Raw genomic sequence first — 19,247 nt, 5'->3', positions numbered from 1 at the left:
ACAGAGGCCCCAATCAGATTGATTACCACCTTCAGCACACAGTCAGCTGACCTTAGAAAAATCATAAAAAGGAGATGTGCCATCCTGATGCAGGATCACATCCTTCAAGCTAAATTGGGGCATTTTCCATCCATAACATATAGGAAAGGTCCTTCAATCAAAGATATGTTAGTCAGAAGCCACATGGAACATCGTAAACCTAATTGGTTAGAAAAAGCTAGAGGGTTCAATAAATGTGAAAAATGCAAAGCTTGTAGCCACGGCAAAGATGTGAGGGAGGTCAAACTACAGAGAACCAATAGGCAGTGGAAAATCAAGAAGAACATCAATTGCGGAACCAATTATGTAATTTACGTTATCACTTGCCCTTGTGGCAAGTGGCTCATCGGCGCCACAACCTTCCCAGTGAAGAAAAGAATTTCAGAGCACTGACGAGCTATCACAAATAAGGATTTGAGTTACAGTACTGCAAGACATTTTCACCAGGCACATAATGGAGACTGGACCACTGCCAAATATTTTGCCCTAGAAACTATCCCCACGAATCCAAGGAGGGTAATTGAATTTAAGCTTTGCCCAGATCAGAATCGAGGTTCATTTTACAGGCTGGAAGTGTCTTTCCGACAGATATGAACAATGATGAAGAGCTACATGTTCATTTATAATTTGAGAGTCTCCCGAATGTATTTCAAGAACCAGAGTTTCAAACAAAAATGTAATATAAGTTTTAATTATTTTTGTTATGTATGTATGTAACATGTATCACCCATCCCAGGGTTTTCCTTGTGTATCCCTTCACTGTCAAGTTTTTAGTCGTACAAAATCACAATTGGTTAGCAGCGTGGCAGAGGGAAACAGCTCACTAGTTTTTTTTATCTCCCCTGGAAATCCCATTGAGAGCGATTTGGATGGAAGTGGGGTAGCTGGAGGTCTAAGCGAGATAGAATAGGAGAGAGGGGTGCCGCATACCCTAAGTCTCTTAACGTGGAATGTAAATGGGTTAGGCAATGATTTAAAAAAAGAAAATATAAAGAACCAAGTTAATGAAGTAGCAATTGCCTGCCTACAAGAGACATGGGCATGCGGCGAAACCCCTATCTTCGAGGGCTATTACCAGTTAAATCGACTGGCCACGAGGCAAAGATTTGGCCGCCCCTCGGGGGGAATTATGACACTTATCTCGACGAGAATATTAGGTAACGTAACATTGTTAAAAGTAAAATGTAAATGGTTACTGGCCTGGAGGATAAATCATCTGACCCTGGATAAGACATGCGAAAAAATAATCGTCATAAATGTATGTATGCAGTGGGACAATGTGGGTGACTATGTAATTGAGATGGGGAATTTCAAACAGGACATAGATGATATCTTTGAAATGTATACCTCAGATATATTGTTAATTTTAGGGGATTCTCACCATAAGTTACATCCAATGAAGGCCGACCGCTGGTATACAGAATTATTGGACACCTATTGAATAAGTAATGCCAGTTTTCCAACATGTGTTCCCTCGAAACTGGATTGGGATTTGGTCAATTACCTAGGGGAAAAGGGCCTTTTCTGCTTAAACGGCAGGTTTAAAACAGACTGCCCAGCAAAAAAGACTTTAAAAAAAGGATTACAAAACTCCCCAATTGACTACGTCTTTATGCCAGATTGGAACTTCCCCTTAGTGCAGGATTTTAAGGTACTTCACAGCGAGGGTAGTGACCATAACCAGCTCTCTGTGAGGTTAAAAGGGGGAAGGATGGAACCAAGAGAAAAGGTGATCCCACAAGAAATGGAATACCCAAAACGGGCAACAACAAGATTAACTGATGAGTACTTGGAAAAGCTAAAATCGTTCCAACAAAAAGATAGAATTAGTAAATCACAAGAGGGAAAACTTGGAATGGTAAGAGGAGAAAATAGCCCAGATAGTCCAATGCCTTAGGATAGAATTAAAAAAGGATAAAAGAAAAGGTACAATAAATCGTGTCAACCGCTTGAAATGGTTTTCAATGGACTGCCAAAGTAAAAAAAGGGAGATAAGGGCAGAAGCTAGAAAGCAAAGGAAAGATTTCAACCAAGAGAGAAAAAAACACATCATTATTCTGAAAGCAGAGTTAAAAAAGATAGTTCTCGATGCAAAAAGGGATTATAAATAGAAATGCCGGGGTAAGCTGTTAGAATCAATTGAAGATAAGAACTTGAGACAATTTTGGAAATTGATAAAATCAGCATCGTCTCCCCTAGCCGGAGAAATGATTTGCGTCGTAAGTGAGGCAGCCTGGGATAAATACATAAGGGAACTGTATGAAGCTAGATTAGTCTTAGGAGCTAGAATACCCCCAGGTTGGCAGAAAATCTCAGAAGAATTCAAATTAGACTTTACATAAGACCAGGTAGAAGAAACAATCAAGAAGCTGAATCTAACCAGGGCTGCAGGGCCGGATAATCTTCCAGCGATAATTCTCAAGTCCCAAACAAAATGGTGGGCAAGATTCCTTTCCCACCTTTTCTAACTAATTTTAACAGAGGGAAAAATGCCATTAAACTGGAAGGGTGCAATAATTAGATCTATCCACAAAAAGGGTGGTACTGGGGAACCGCAAAATTATATACTGATAAACCTCCTGGATATAGGGGAAAAGGTTTTCTCAAAACTAGTCTTAAATAGACTAAATGACTGTGTTGAGGAGAACTCAATAATACCTATCGAACAGGGAGGGTTCAGAGAGGGACACTCAACAATAGACCACTGTTTTTCTCTATGGGCAATGGCAAGGAAGTCGACGGAGCAGAATGGAAAACTCTGTTGCTGCTTCATGGACTTCCGACCCGCATTTGACTCAGTGGATAGGGACTGCCTCTGGGAAATATTAATTAAGAAAAATATCCCAAGAGACTTGCTGACGGTATTTAAAGAATTGCACCGGGATAACTGGGCTCAAGTGATTAGGGACACTGAGGGGTCACTGACGCCAAAAATACCTATCGAAAACGGTTTGAGACAAGGCTGAGTACTGGCTCCCCAGTTATTCTCGATATTTCTATCAGAGTTACCGGAATGTCTTGAAGTGAAGGGTAGTGCCAGCCCAAGAATGAATGGCAAAAAGGTGCCGTGTCTGTTATATGAGGATGATCTTGTAATAGTGGATCAAACAGAAATTGGCCTTCAAAGGAAGTTGAACTCTTTTAACGAATATTGTATAAAGAAATTTTTAACGGTAAATTTAGTCAAGACGAAAATCCTGTGTTTTGGGAAAAAAGTAATTAAGTCTAATTGGTTTTTAGGGGATCTTAAATTAGAATCCGTAAATGAATACCGATACCTAGGTGTGTGATTTGACAAAAGATTAAATTGGCAAACACACCCAGAAGCCCAAAAAGCGAAGGCACAAACTTCAATTGCTGGTCTAAAAATGTTCAACCGTGACTATGGGGCTAAGTCTCATCGACCACTGTTAAAAGCTTTCAATGCAATGATCCCACCACAAGTACTCTATGGAGCAGAAATCCTTTATTTGAGCGGTAAGGGAGTCTGGGACCTAGCGGAAGGAAAATGCTTGAAAAACCTCTTATCCCTGCCCCCATCAGCAATGGTGCAAGCCATAAGAACAGAACTAGGGACAACAGCTTGGGGGGTACAGGCACAAAGTGCAGTAATTAGATTTTGGAAACGCCTTGAAAATGAACAAAAAGTTGCACAATGGTGTCGGAAAGAAATACAACAAAGTAACTTAAAATGGGCAAAAATGTGTAGGAAGAGAATGATACAGGCCTGCGAAAATATGAAAGTGGATATATGCCGTAATTCCCTAATAATAGAGTGTTCAAAATATGAGCTACAATTTAATGGACAAGCTGCTACTAGAAGTATGGATAGGGAATATCTTGATAAGAAAATATCGGTGGAATTTATGATGAATGCATGGGCAAAGGAAAACTGGTTCCCCTACTTGGATTTCATGCCAAACCTGTGGTTTAGACAAGAGATCCTAAGGTTACGTATTGGGATTAACCCATGGTTATCAAATAAAGAATTTAAAACCAAAATGTTGGACCCTAACGGATATGGCAAATGTAGGCTGGGTACAAAAGGGGATACCGTGCACTTTTTGTTGGATTGTATAAATATCTTAGATCAGCGTAAACTTTGGCTGCGCCCAATATTTATAAAATATGATACAAGAACTAGGGGACAAGCAATTGAGCTAATCACAGAACTACCAAGTATTGATATTGCAATTGCCCTTGGGAAATTTATAAAGGTAGTACAGAGTTTTATAATAAGTCAGAAATAGGTTTTAGCGTTTTAAACTGAATCTTGTCTAGAGATAGCCGGTTTTATCAATTTTATTAGGATAAAAATTAAATGGAGGAATCAATTGTATGTGCACCCAGTTTTAATTGTCATATGTCTTGGGGAAGATCATTTTCATTTTCTCTTCTTAACCAAAGGAATATGATTTTAACTACAAATTTGCATGAGTGGTTGTTGATGGGAAATATTTTAACTCAATAAAGTGCTATGTATTTGTTTAAAGATTACGATCTAAATAAACTTACCCTTTGACTTGACTTGACCCTGGAATTCATAGGTTATCTAATCTCATGAGTCTCAATAGTGAATAATCAAGATTGTACATACTTAATTTAGTTTTTCTTGTTTCCTTATAGAATGAAAGAAGTTGAAAGAGGGATTCCGTCACCACTATTACACTTAAAGCTAAGAGCACGGATATACAGATGTATCAGAGTAACAACCGTTCGCTCCTTACTATTTTACTCAATGGGATTAATCTGGGCTTCATTTATAATTAATACATGTTTATGTTGAGAGATATGATGGTCCCCCTGCATTGGATAACATCATTAGGACCCTCAGTATAGCTTGTTGTCACAAAAATAATGTGTAGAAGCAGACTCGACCACGGAAACGCTCTCTACGCGGGAGCCCCGACCAAGCTCAACAAACGACTACAACGCATCCAAAACGCCTCGGCACGACTGATCCTCGACGTATCACACCACGGCCACATCATTCCCCACCTGAGAAACCTGCACTGGCTCCCCGTCAATAAGAGGATATCCTTCAAGCTCCTCACCCACGCATACAAGGCACTCCACAAGACTGGCCCAGCCTACCTCAACAGACGGCTCTCCTTCTACATCCCCAACCGCCAGCTACGCTCCGCCGACCTCTCACTCGCCACCGTCCCGCGCATCCGAAGAACAACCACCGGTGGGAGATCCTTCTCCCACCTCGACGCCAAGACATGGAACACCCTCCCACTGGGCCTATGACAGACCCAAGACCTGCTGACCCTCAGTAGGATACTCAAGACCTGGCTGTTCGATCAGTAGCACCCCCCCTCCCCGAGTGCCTTGAGACCCTCGCCGGTATGTAGTGCGCTTTACAAATGATTGATTTATTGATTGATTGATTGATTGAAGAGGGGGAGAACAGCAACAAATTGCTGAGAGAATTAGAGATGAGATACATCATCAATTTGAATTGTATGGTGCCAGGGGCCAATGGGCTTAAATTATGATGAAGAGCTGCATTCAAGTCTCTAAAGTAAGGAAAGTCTAGGAATGAGGATAGACACGATTAAAAAAGAAATGAGGCACATGCCTTCGATATACTACGAGGAAAAGGGGTGGAACCCAAACAGAGGAGAGGGTGGGATAGGAAGTTAAAATATCAGACCAACTCTATGAGCCGAAACCTGACCCTTCTCTGTTGTGTTCAGTCTACCGTACGTCTATACCTTTAGAGCTCTCACCATCTATGATATACATTGATTCACGATGTTTCATAATTTTCATATTTTCAAGTTTGTTATAACAAAAATTAAATCCCCCTCCCCCTTTTTTTCACCTCACATTCTTTTCACAGGTAATGACTCACAGATGATTTCAGAAGAATAACAGAAATTAATTTATTGAAGAAATTTGATTCAGTGAAAGCACATTTAGAAAACATTCTGGGGATATGGAATAAGAGGACCCTTTCTAAGGAAGAGATAACAGTGATTGTGTGAGGTGACCCACACATGGTATATGTAAATCGCCAAATCCCACAGGGGAGCAGCCTCACAATGGGAGTGAAGACAAGCATAGTAAAGTAGTGCACCAGCAGGCATACTCTTAAGATGTACTGTCGACATGGTACACATCACAAGGGTCGCTGGCCAAAAACAAAGGAAGGGTACAGAGGTTACACATAACAATGTCCACCACAATTCAAAATGAATAAGCAACAAGGAACTGTGGTATACAGACCTGTTATGATGTTGATTCAATGAAAGAGTTAAAAATTCTGCTTCTGAAACTGACATTTGCTAAAAACAAATGATAACTCAGGGGAGCAATGTAAGAATGTACACGGGTGTCACACAGAACAAGTGAGATTTAGCAATTTTAAATTCAGGATAAATTAAGATAAAATCATGTGTTAGCGGAAAAATAAATATGAATTAATCAATGCATTGTGAGGAGACCATCAGTAGCACTGAAGTGCTATTGTGAGTAGAAAATGATAGTCTTGCTTCTCTGTATATAATTAAGGAAAACTAAAATGCATGTCATGTGATCGAGGCTGCTTGCGCGGTCGAAATGAGTTATGGCGGAAGGTGAATAAAGGAGAATATATAGATATATATATATATATAGATATATATATATATATCCAACACAGTGAGGGGACCCTTTAGGAAGCAGCCACACACGAACTCCATAGTGAACTCTTTATTTTCAAGAACCTGCCAGCAGGAATTCGAAGGAGACATCTTCAAAGTAAATCAGCTGCCAAATGCATTTCGAGAGACGAGCTCTCTTCTTCAGTGGCATAGTCGTCATCTACCAGAACTCTCCCCCTTACATAATCAGTCCCCGCCCCCTGGGCGTTAGCAATCAGTGGCATTTGTGGGATCTGTAGTCCGTGTCAGGCAGGGATTAATCCTGGCGAAATGGATCCAAATTTCAAACCAAGTGGGAATGAAGGCACATCTCGATATATATATATGTGATGAAGACCACATGTTGGCGGTCGAAACGCGTCATGGACGAGACAGTGGCCTCTGTATGTTAAAGGGAACAATCAAATAAACCAACTTTCCCACTTTGAAGGAGTCCGTGCCTGCTTTATTTCTGAAGTACGCTATATTTATTTATTTAGTTTTATTTTAGAAGTTTTATATAGCTCTGGCTAGACCTATGGGTATCAGAGCGCTTTACAACATGAATGAATAGAGTAGTGAAAAACATGGTATAAGGATACAAGATGAGGTATGCATAACAAAATAAACATTTTGTGACAGTACATTAGAGGGGTGAGTCAAGAGGTGGCTTAGGTAGGTGAAACTGTCGGACAAACCACCAATCCTTGATGGTCAAAGTAGTAAGTATAGTCAATTGGGTTGTCGGAGTCTGTTTCAGTTGGATTTGTTGGTAAAGAGATGGAGTTTCAGGTCCCTTTTGAAGCAGAGCTCTACCAAAGAAGACAATATGAAGGTCTGTCACTCTAGCGGGTCCGTTCAGGTAAGTTCAATAGCAATCAGCAGAAGGTACACATAGACAGATGGTTGGTTCCCTTAATTTTTATTACAAATGTCCGGTTAATGACAGCTGACACATGTTTCGTCGTATTCGCCAACTTTTTCAAGGCTTGTGCATAGTCCGTCATGATGAGTCATCAAATGGTATCAGAAATTCAATCTCAATAGTAGCACCCACAGTTTATGGAACCGCAGAAGTTAGTAACTCTAGAAACATAGTACAACTCAGACCCAACAAAGAGTTGTGTGAAGTCTGAGGTATGGTAGGTGTATGGGTGGTCAGGACCTTGATAAGTCACGAGCACCAAATGTAGCCAATTGCAGGCTGCCTCAATAGCGTGTGTATCCACACGCGTACACACGCTATTGAGGCGTCCGCAGTCTGGCTACTTTGGTGCTTGTGACTTATCAAGGTCCTGACATTTAACATTTAGTACTTTAAACTCTCTTTATAATTAAAAAAAGATTTATTTTTGTATGTTTTTGACAATATTCGTGTCAACAATATTTTCATGAGGAACTTCGTATTCTTTTGTAGTCAATAATATTTTCCCCCCAATATTTTTGTACTTACCATTATAAGTATAGGGACACAATATTTTGGTGAATGACATTTGTGACATGATATTTGTGTGAAACAATATTGTTTACCTTGATAGCGCGTCAGTGATCTCTGTACTTACCTCATAATGCCCTTTACAGGAGGGTTGGCAGCTGAGTTTACCCCCAACTCTGTGCAAGAGGCCTAGTCTGGCCCGGTTTGCTTCTTTCCTCCTCTCTCGCCCTGCAGTAATGAGTTACAAATTGTTCACATCCCAGGATGACAAAATGTGTTCCACGTTACAGAAAGTGAGCTCGACATGAGGGCAAAATCTGCCAAGACAAACATCTGTACACAAAAGAACAACTGGCTGTTTTTATTTATGTTTTTTTGTTCTGTTTTGTTTTGTTTTGTTCCAACCTTCTGCTTTGCTTCTCATGCCAAACTGACTATAATATATGAGCCAGAAGTAGATGTTTTTGCTACGCCAGCAGTTGCAGTCCTTTTCAGTCCAGTAGTTTATGTTCCCTTCCTGAAGGGAGGCAGAGAATGTATTTACAAGGAGTTGTCAATCTCACATTGCAGACACCAGGTAGAATACAGTTTTGTGTAATCCACAGCTGACGAATGTTTGCCTTTGCCTCCTGTTCCCCATAGCCAGTTTATGGTGATTTTCTTGGAGCATGACTCATGACATGGAATGAGACCTAGAGGAGGGTCTGTGGTGCAGATGATCACAGCAAGTTTACCCGCCTTCTAATGAGCACGACTACCATCACCGCGCCGGGCCGCAGAAGGTGGACAGTCGTGACAGCAATAGGTCCTGGCAGGACAGGCCTCCTACCTGTCGCCTTCCAGGGACAGACGTTTACTGACCTCTCCTGTGTGCTAAATTGGTCTGTTATCTGCCACAAAAGAACCGGGGTCTATAACGGAGCTTCAAGTACTCCGAGCTGCTGCAAAACTCCTACATAAGTGAGTTAGGCGCTAATAGAGCTACATAAGTCTCTATATCAGAATGTGTGCCAGGACAAACCTGTCGAAGGACCTACTGAGATTGTTGGTAAGACCCGTACAGAGATGTGTTGGATTCCCATCAAATAGGTATGTAGATCAAGTGTTCTCATTTGGTCATCCAAAAATGGGGTGGTATGTCTCTTGATCAATGAGACCCATCCATCGCCCTTACTCAATTGGGTCACACCATCAATCGCTAAGGTACCCATGAACAAATGATAAAGATGGGATCGAGTGCAGTGCAAAAATCAAAAGATGTGTGTGTTAACAACAAGGGGTAAAAGGATCAATAGGCGAAAAACTCTAATGTAATTTGTCATTTCCCTCAAACAAACTAGAACAATGCAGAGGAAGCAGTCTAAACATATAACTGCATTTACAAGGCCAACATGTTTCAGCCGGTAGGGACAAGATGACAAATTACATTAGAGTTTTTCGCCTATTGATCCTTTTACCCCTTGTTTTTAACACACACATCTTTTGATTTTTGCACTGCACTCGATCCCATCTTTATCATTTGTTCATGGGTACCTTAGCGATTGATGGTGCGACCCAATTGAGTAAGGGCGATGGATGGGTCTCATTGATCAAAAGACATACCACCCCATTTTTGGATGACCAAATGAGAACACTTGATCTACATACCTATTTGATGGGAATCCAACACATCTCTGTACGGGTCTTACCAACAATCTCAGTAGGTCCTTCGACAGGTTTGTCCTGGCACACATTCTGATATAGAGACTTATGTAGCTCTATTAGCGCCTAACTCACTTATGTAGGAGTTTTGCAGCAGCTCGGAGTACTTGAAGCTCCGTTATAGACCCCCGGTTCTTTTGTTGTTAGGATTACAGTTAGGGGGATACGAACTGGGCAGGTCTTTAAATTTCCCTCAGACCCTTCTTCAATTGTTTGTGTTTTACTATTTAGAGCAGCTGCCAGCTGCGGGTCTTTCTCTTAGACTACACTTTATGGAGGTAGTTCTTTCGCTAGGGACACTGTGTGCTCTAGTCTGCACCACTGAATCTTCTGGGGAGGTATTAGGTTCAGTTTCCTTTGAGTCTAGGGTCACCCACCTTCACTTTGGTCCTTTAGGGCTCTCTACAGATGTACCCTTGGCACACTGTTTGCCTATATGTGAGTTTGAACTAACAAGCAACATCATTATTCTGATATGGCAGGAACAGCACGATATTGTACTGTTTTGACAGCCCTCTACCACTTCAGTTTTTGAAGTGAGGGGCGGATGATTCAGCCCCCCTCTTCCTCCTCCCCCCTTCCCACCATTGGCTACCTTTCTTTGGGTTCATTTGGGGATCATTATCAGAGACCACTTTGATGGATCTTTATAAATAGACATCAGCTCGGTCGACTATTTCGCGCTTGCAAACACTTGCGCTATGGTTAAATAAAGCACCTTTATTTTTGAACTAGTTCAAACTACAAAGATGGCCGTAATTATGTCATCTTGTAGTTCTTGGGTGAACTACAACACAGTGGATTGTGACATCACTCTGTAGTTCAATCGAATCCCGCGAGAGTACGTGATACTCCGCCCCTATCTCCTTTATAAGCTTCCTGTGGGCAGCCATTTTTTGCCTTCTACCAAGCTCGGGTCCTGCGATGAGACAACGCCGGACAGGTTAGTGGCTCATTAGGAATTATTCTTGGCCTTTTTTCTTTTGGGGTGGCATAGACTGGTTCACCTATGTTTCTGGGATATGAGACCAGGCTTGGTCTGTCAAACTTTTGCTAGCCTAGATCTAAACCTGCTACAGTTTAGCTCCATCCTATTTAGGACACTCATATTTAGGGGAAAGCTTTTTACATTAAGTGATGGATCTTGGGAACCTGGGACTTTTATGGGCTCTGTGACTTATTCCACCCTTAGGATTTTTTGTGGCTCTGTGAAGCTTGACTGTTATAGGGGCTATATTATGTATTGGAGGGAGAGATAGAGTAGTACTGTCCACCCTTCCGTTCATTACCCCTTCCTTGCCTTCACAGAGCGGGGCCTCCTTTTTCCTGAGCTGGGTTCCAGGAGAGGTGAGGTACAATCCCTGTACTATTCAGGTGAGTAACATTAGTAAAATAAATTGGCTTAATTAGTAGAAGCCAGTGCCAGGTCTTTCCTGTTTTGATAGGACTTACTACAATTTATTTCTTGTTTCTTGTTAACAGATGTAAGAGACACCGTTTGGTACAGAGGAACACGATTTTGGACTATTTATGTATATCCTTTACAGATTGTCGTTACGTTCACTTTATGTATGCAGTAGCTAATGCTTAGAACTCTGGCCCTGAAGAAAGCCATGGGATCTTGTCCCTACCGGCTGAAACATGTTGGCCTTGTAAATGCAGTTATATGTTTAGACTGCTTCCTCTGCATTGTTCTAGTTTGTTTGAGGGAAATGACAAATTACATTAGAGTTTTTCGCCTATTGATCCTTTTACCCCTTGTTTTTAACACACACATCTTTTGATTTTTGCACTGCACTCGATCCCATCTTTATCATTTGTTCATGGGTACCTTAGCGATTGATGGTGCGACCCAATTGAGTAAGGGCGATGGATGGGTCTCATTGATCAAGAGACATACCACCCCATTTTTGGATGACCAAATGAGAACACTTGATCTACATACCTATTTGATGGGAATCCAACACATCTCTGTACGGGTCTTACCAACAATCTCAGTAGGTCCTTCGACAGGTTTGTCCTGGCACACATTCTGATATAGAGACTTATGTAGCTCTATTAGCGCCTAACTCACTTATGTAGGAGTTTTGCAGCAGCTCGGAGTACTTGAAGCTCCGTTATAGACCCCCGGTTCTTTTGTTGTTAGGATTACAGTTAGGGGGATACGAACTGGGCAGGTCTTTAAATTTCCCTCAGACCCTTCTTCAATTGTTTGTGTTTTACTGTTATCTGCCACAACAATGTCCTCACTTCCTTCATATCGGACACGTAGGATGCATGTGTTGTATACATGAGAGGAAGGCCAGCAAGTACCTGGTGCCCAGGCCCTGAAGCTGACTGCAAGGAGATGGGTTACACCTGGAATCAGATTGAAAGAAAAGCTCAGGACAGAGATGGCTGGAGAGTCCTGGTTGATGGCGTGTACCCAGGAAGGGTAGTAGGCCTAAGTCAGTTAAATACATGCAAGGGGTGAGTGCACTGTATGTGACTGTCACAATCCAGGAGTCCCTTTTGAGTTCCCGAATCCAAGTGGTCCATAAGATGGAGGCTGGAGAGAGTTGCAGAGAGCAGTCTTGTGTTATATTATGTTATGTTGATTTGTATAGCACACTAATCCCCCGAGAGTGTATCTAGGTGCTTGTCAATTTTAGGGCTTCTCCAAAGCATTCCTGGGGGTCCTTTGTAGTAGACCAGACTCTCGGTGGCCAGGATGATGGACAGAGGGTCTGTATGAAGTGAAGGTAGATTTTCCTGACCCCTTCTTCTCCATCGCTCACTAGAAGTGTCACCTCCACAGGTGGAGTAGTAGTTAATTGGGGAAGCTTAGCCCTCTTTTGTGTCTTGTTTTTTTTGGGTACCACTAATTCACAAAGCCACTGCTCCATCCTGCTGACACTCTAGGACAAAGCCTGTGGCTGGACCAGCATGGAAGGAGTAGACAAAAAACCCTAAGAGCCCATTAGAACTATACATTTACCTCATGGGGTCCTCACAAATAAGACATAACACGTGCAATTACCTGGTGCTCAGAAACCATGGCTGTATTTGGCAATCTCACCTGAACAGAAACTCTGAGCGGGATGTTACACCTGACTGGTCGTTCCCCTTAGTTGACAGGTCTGTCAGCGTACCTCTTCAGCGCTGCTGCAGCTCAGGTTGTGCTCTTTGCTTTGTTTCAATGGTGGGATTGTGTTTGTGTCCTTGGAAGATCCCTCTGTATGTTATGTTTTGTTATTGAGATTTATACAGTGCGCAGCTACTCCAAAGAGTGCCCCAGTGCTAAAAAGACATAACGGCACCGACAGCGAGGACCTATGTAGATTGTCAGACAAATCAAGTCTTTAGTTTTTTCTTAAAGGGGGCAAGATCACGCATTGTACATAGCTCCAAAGGGGGTTTAGTCCCTGTAACTGGCTTCAAATAAGAGAAGGACCCGTTGCCCATTCTAAGCCACCAGATTCTAGGGACTCTGGCCAAGTGTTCAGAAGAAGAGCGGAAGAGCGTAAGGTTCTGGCAGGGACATAGTCACGGATCTTCTACCGCAGATAGCAGGCCCCTGGGCCATGAAAGGGCTTTATGAACCAGGACCAAGGATTTAAACAATATCCCTTTTTTATTTGAAGCTAGTGGAGGGTGTTCAGATTGGAGGACATATGTGTCCTCAGGGGGAGATGAAGTAGCAACCAGGCGGCCGAGTTCTGCACCACCTGAAGTCTACCTAGAAGATACACCGGATGGCCTCAGTAGAGAGCATTCAGGAATCCAATTTAGAGGTTATTAGTGCTTGGATTACCATTCTCTAGGAAGACTCAGACAAGAGGGACAAGAATATTTTCCACATCCGAAGCAATCCAAAGCAAGAACCTATCAGAGCCTGGATCTGTGTTTGGAAGGAAAGGGCACTATCAAATTTGATGCTTAAGCTCTATATAGAGCCCTGTTGAGGGCCTGGAAGAGGAGCGTCCTTTGGCCAGAAGGATCTCCATAGGTCAGGGAAAGATGATCCGAAGATTGTAATCTCAGTCTTATTCAGGTTACATTTTAGCTGATTAATTGCCAACTACTGGAACACCTTAGAGAGGCGCCCAAGCAAATAGCCTGCCCAGCAAACTCTTCTCCCTTTCCACAGGCAAAGAGAAGCTGGGTGTCATCTGCATAAGAGATCACTTTAGCTTCCGAAGACTCCGCCAGTGCCGCCAATGGTTTAAGATAAACATTCAACAGAGTAGGGCTTAAAGCCGAGCCCTGAGGTGCACTAATTATCCATTTGCATGCTTTGGAAGAAAAAGAAGGTATCAAACCTCTTGGCATTTTACGTCCCAAAAAGAGGCAAGCCAGTCCAGAGAAATATTCTTAATCCCAATTGCCTGGAGTCAATCGAGGAGCCTTCAAGGAGGAGCAGTATCGAAGGGCGCCGATAAGTCCAGCATGATCAGGATGGCCTTGCCTCCTATGTCCAGGGCGCCTCTTACAGATTCCATTATTTCTAAAAGTGCAGTTTCTGTACTGTAGTGAGGCCTAAATCTTGACTGGTAGGGTGTAGGAGATTGTTCTCTTCCAAAAATTGATTGATTTTTTTACATTTCCAGTGGGCCCGGGCCTTGCCAGATAGTAAAAAGGTGTTTAACACTCTATGTACAATCGGGTTAATAACCTTGGGGCATATTACCAACAACTTGCGATATTTATCGCTAAATGGGCTTAGTGAGGTTTTTTTTTATCGCCAAGCATAGCCGGATATTATTGCAGAGATAACGTGCTATTAGAAACGTTTATCTCTAAAGCAATAAAATATCCGGCGATAGCGGCTAAATGTGTGAATATCGCTGACAATACAGCAATATTCATGCATTAACGCCAATATGGTCTTTGTCATAATATCCACCTCCCATTAGGTTTTGGAGATATTCGCGCTTAGCATGAATATTTCCATCGCTATGCCTGCCTTGCTAATAGGCGATAGCGACGTTAGCGACTGCTTTCAGTCGCTAACAGGTTGGGTACGCCCACTTTGCATGTCATTAGCGATAAATATCGCTCGCTATCGCCTACAAGCTGTCGCTAACTGCTGTTAGCGACAGCTTGCTAATAGGGCGATAAAATTATCGCCGCTCGGCGGCCGAAAATGGCCACAAAAGCGGCGATAATCTAATATCGCCAGGCTTGGTAATATGCCCCCTGGGCTATATTAGCCAGCATTGCAGGAAGGCGTTGGTCGGAAGTGGAACCCGACTTCGGACTAACAGCAGCCAAGGAATCCTCTAGAGGCAAAGAGCAGAAATTAGTGAAGATTGGACTCCCCTTGGCAGGAGTAGAAACCTCTGTTGTCTCAGAGTGGATTCTTACTGATTGCACATCTAGGAGATTTGCCTGAATGGTGGAGATTTTATAGTGAAAAAGTAATCCCAGTTTATCACACCATTCTGCTGAAGGTTGGCAATGTCTAGAGATGACCTTGGGGCTTAAAAAGGTGTTCACAATTTTAAAAACCTCCTTCGATTTATTACCAGCTTTGCCAATCTCCTTCTCTAAGAAACGTTTGTTGGCTAGGTGCACTGCTGAGTGAAAGTTCATAGGTTATGTTTTCATCTAAGCTGTAGTTATGCCTCCATTTCAAAATGTTTACATTGTTTATTGCTTAAGCTAAGGACCTCTCAAACAAAGTAGCTGTTGGTTTAGTCCTATTAGAATGACGTGGAACAATTGGGGCTAGCTGATTAATAGTACCTTGAATCCAATCTTCCAAGCACATGGCATCCGATTCGAAGGAACCCGAAAGGACCGGAGTGTTTGCTTCTAGCGCTTGAATCAGCGGACTGAACTTTATGGAAAGCACGAGAGTGAGCACAGATGTTATCCGTGATAGAATGCCCGTTTGACGTTCTTGGCCAATTAAATTGGATTAAGTGGTGATCAGACCACACAAGAGGAGCAGGCTCGGAAACATCCAGACTCAGGTTGGAGAAAACCTGATCTAATGTATGACCAGCTTGATGAGTTGGACTGAATACCTGTTGCTCAAGTGAAAAGGTGGAAGAGGTGTGGCGCCGCGGCTAGGGTGATGACTCCGGAATCTGGGGATCACGGTTCGATCCCCGGCACCGGCGGCAGATTAGCCCAGCACCATGTGACTCTGGGCAATAGCTCGCTTAATCTTCCCGACGGCCCACAGCGCCTAGAGACCCTAACGGGTGATTGTGCGCTTTACAAATGTGGATTATTATAAAAGAATAACATAGTAACTAGAAGGGGGGAGACTGCTGGGTGACATGGATTATCCATATGGACATAAACTTCCCAGGGACTAAAAAATAAGCATAGCTAAGAGCCCAAGAGTCCAGCAGGCTTCCTAGCGATTCCAGACGTGGACCAGCATGACAAGGAGGTCTGTTAAGTAGAGCACATGCCATGGGCTGTTGTGGGGACAAGGTCAGACAGAAGCCCAGTGCTTCTGCCCCTACAAGTCCCTTGAAAGGGCGTGCTACACATTCATACTCACTATTATATACTATCGCTACCCCACCACCTCTACCTCTATCACAATCTTTCCTGAGGATTTTGTAGCCAGGTGGAAGGGTAGTATCTAAAGTCAGATTGGCCCACTCTGAAAGTCATGTTTCAGTGAGAAACAGAATGTTTGGTTTTCCATCGTTTAAAAAGACAAAACCTGCAATTCATGTTTTTGTAATGAGTGCGCATTCAGTTGTACAGCAGAGAACTGTGCTAATAATAGATTAGATCTGCGACAGATGGGAGAGGCTATACCATTAAGGGCCTCATTTGGATGTCGGTCGGAAAACCCGGCCGATAGACGGAGGCTTTCTGACCGACATCCTTGGTTTAAACTCCAACAGCCTTATTAGAAAGGAGGCGAGTTTAAACTGGCCGGTCAAGTCGACTGGCTTCGGCCGGGTTCAAGGAGACCGTCGGCCAGTTGGAAACAGATCATAATCCCAAACGAACTGCGTTCCGCCATCACTATTGTGATGTCGGTTTCCATCAGGCTTTCCATGTCAGGCTATCAGACATCGAAAGCCTGTCGTAAAGTGACTTTGGGGCCCCTAGCAGGCCTCCCCTCATCCGCGGCTTTCGGTTATGGCCTGGGGGCCACCTATGGCACCTGAGTCATAGGAATGGTGCAGGGATTTACAGTAACTCCCATTTCTCTAAAGGAGCTTGTGCTGCAGCCAGTTTGCGACCAACACACAAGCTCCCATTGGGAAATGGGAGTTTGCGGTCGCATCGTAAGTGCAGTTTCTAACCGCCGACCCGAGGTCGGCTGGTTCCGAAACCACAGAAATATCAGTTGGAAGCAAATACAACCAACATCAGCATCAGGCCCTAAATGATTCATTGGTATATCCTCAGCATCCCCCCACCCCCAAGTCTACGCTCGGAACCTCGGCATCATACTCGACTCCTCCCACATCATGGCCCGACAGATCAACACTGTCGCCTCCACCTGCTTCAGCACCCTCTGCATCCTTCGTAGGACCATCAAATGGAGACCGTCACCCACACACTCATATCCAGCAGACTGGACTACGGTAACGCCCTCTGCGCCGGGTTCAACAGATCTCTGCTCTGCAAGCTCCAGACCAAACAGAACACCGCAGCCAGACTCATCCTCGGCATCCCTCGACAGGAACACATCACCCAAAACCTGCAAGACCGCCTCTGGCTCCCCGTCAGGAAGAAAGTAACCTTCAAGATACACACCCATGCCTACAAATGTCTCCACTACACCAGAACCCAATATCTCAATGAAAGAATCACCTTCCACGCACCCAAAAGAAACCTCCAATCCACCCACCTCGCCCTTGCCGAAACCCTGCACATTCACAGAGCCAAACTGGTGGAAGAGCCTTCTCCTACATTGCGGCAAAGACCTGGAACAAGCTCCCGATCAACATCAGACGTGCTTCCACTCTGCACAACTTCAGGAAGACCCTAAAGACCAGGCACTTCCACTGATCGGAGATGCACCCCCCCCCCCACCCCCCACCCCCTCTGATCATCTTGAGATCCTTATGGGTGAGTAGAGCGCTTCACAACTCCCTGATTGATTGCTTGATTGGGAGACAACGAACAGTGTCAACATGCATAATCTTTGAGTACCATATTGGGGGGACAATGAGGATAACACAGAAATATAGGGGCTAAATTGTGCAAAACCAACATTTTGAAGGAAATAGAGGGCCTATCGGTGAAGATTCAGTGGAATGCGAGTCCATGTCGCTTTTTCACAACTGGTGGTGCCCAGTGGAAGCTGGCATGGCTTGTGGGGGGGAAGGCGCATGGGGAGGGGGGTTGTGTGCAATAAAAAAATATATATATACTTACCTTGTTACTGGGTAAGGCATCTCTGCTCTTGCTCTCCTCGTCTTGACTCGAGGAACAGGAAGCATAGCCAGGCACCCATGACCAATCACAATGCTGCAATGCAGCATTGTGATTGGCAATCATCAAGGCTCCCCTGGTCAGTCACAATGCTGCAATGCAGCGTTGTCATTGGTCTGAGCGCCCTAGTTTGATGCGCAGTCAGAGAACGGGGGCCTGGGCATTTTATCGACACAGGCTGTAATGCAGCCTGCATGGAGAACAGGGAAAGTGCGCATGACTGTTTTGAGCGGCCCGAGAGCGTGGGCCAAGGATTCATATGCACTTAGGAGTGGGCAAACCACTCCTTCCCTGCACAGAGCAACCCCACCCACCTGCCTGCCCACAAAGCAGCACAGAAACATAAAGCGATAATGACTCAAAGGTATTATCATTTTGTGGTTCCATTACATTGCACTCCTTAAAAGCAGTGGGGCGACGCTCCTCCGCCACAGTGGAGGAGCTGCCACTCGTAGTACCTCACTCAGCCATCTCAGCTTGTGCATGTGCAGCAGGTATGGACCAGAGCATTGTTGGCTGAGTTGGGGCAGAGTCAGCATAACCCTGCTCGATAGGTCGTGTGAGGTCACATCAACAGGAGCAGGGCTGTTGGCTGCTCCTTCACCCAATAAACCTAGTACAATGTGTTTCTGCTGTTATCATCCACTCCATCCTGTTCCTGGAGGCTCAGTCTTGGCTGTTCGTACACCCCCACCTTAACGAAAAACACAGTAATAATGCTTTGCAGTGAGGTGAAGCGCTGTATCAGTATAGTTGAGATGGCTCCCCCCAAAACTGTTACTGTTGTACTATAACCAGTTTCTAGGCTGTGCTTTGCATAATACTATTGCCTCTCTCTGCCCACATGTTTTTTAAATTAATCTGTCCCTCAAACTGCCCTCTTCACCAAACCACCACGAATCCAGAGAAATTCACCTCTTTAAACTCCTGGCCTCTGGTAAGAACAGCTAAGGGACAGTCTACCCTTCTGGGGTAAGCAAGATGCTTCCAACCGTCTGAAATACAGGACTTACTCTAGCACTAAGGTAGTTTCACTGCTGAGA

Source organism: Lissotriton helveticus, chromosome 9 (assembly GCF_964261635.1).
Source record: "Lissotriton helveticus chromosome 9, aLisHel1.1, whole genome shotgun sequence".
Lineage (NCBI taxonomy): Eukaryota > Metazoa > Chordata > Amphibia > Caudata > Salamandridae > Lissotriton > Lissotriton helveticus.
This window is presented reverse-complemented; position numbering follows the sequence as displayed.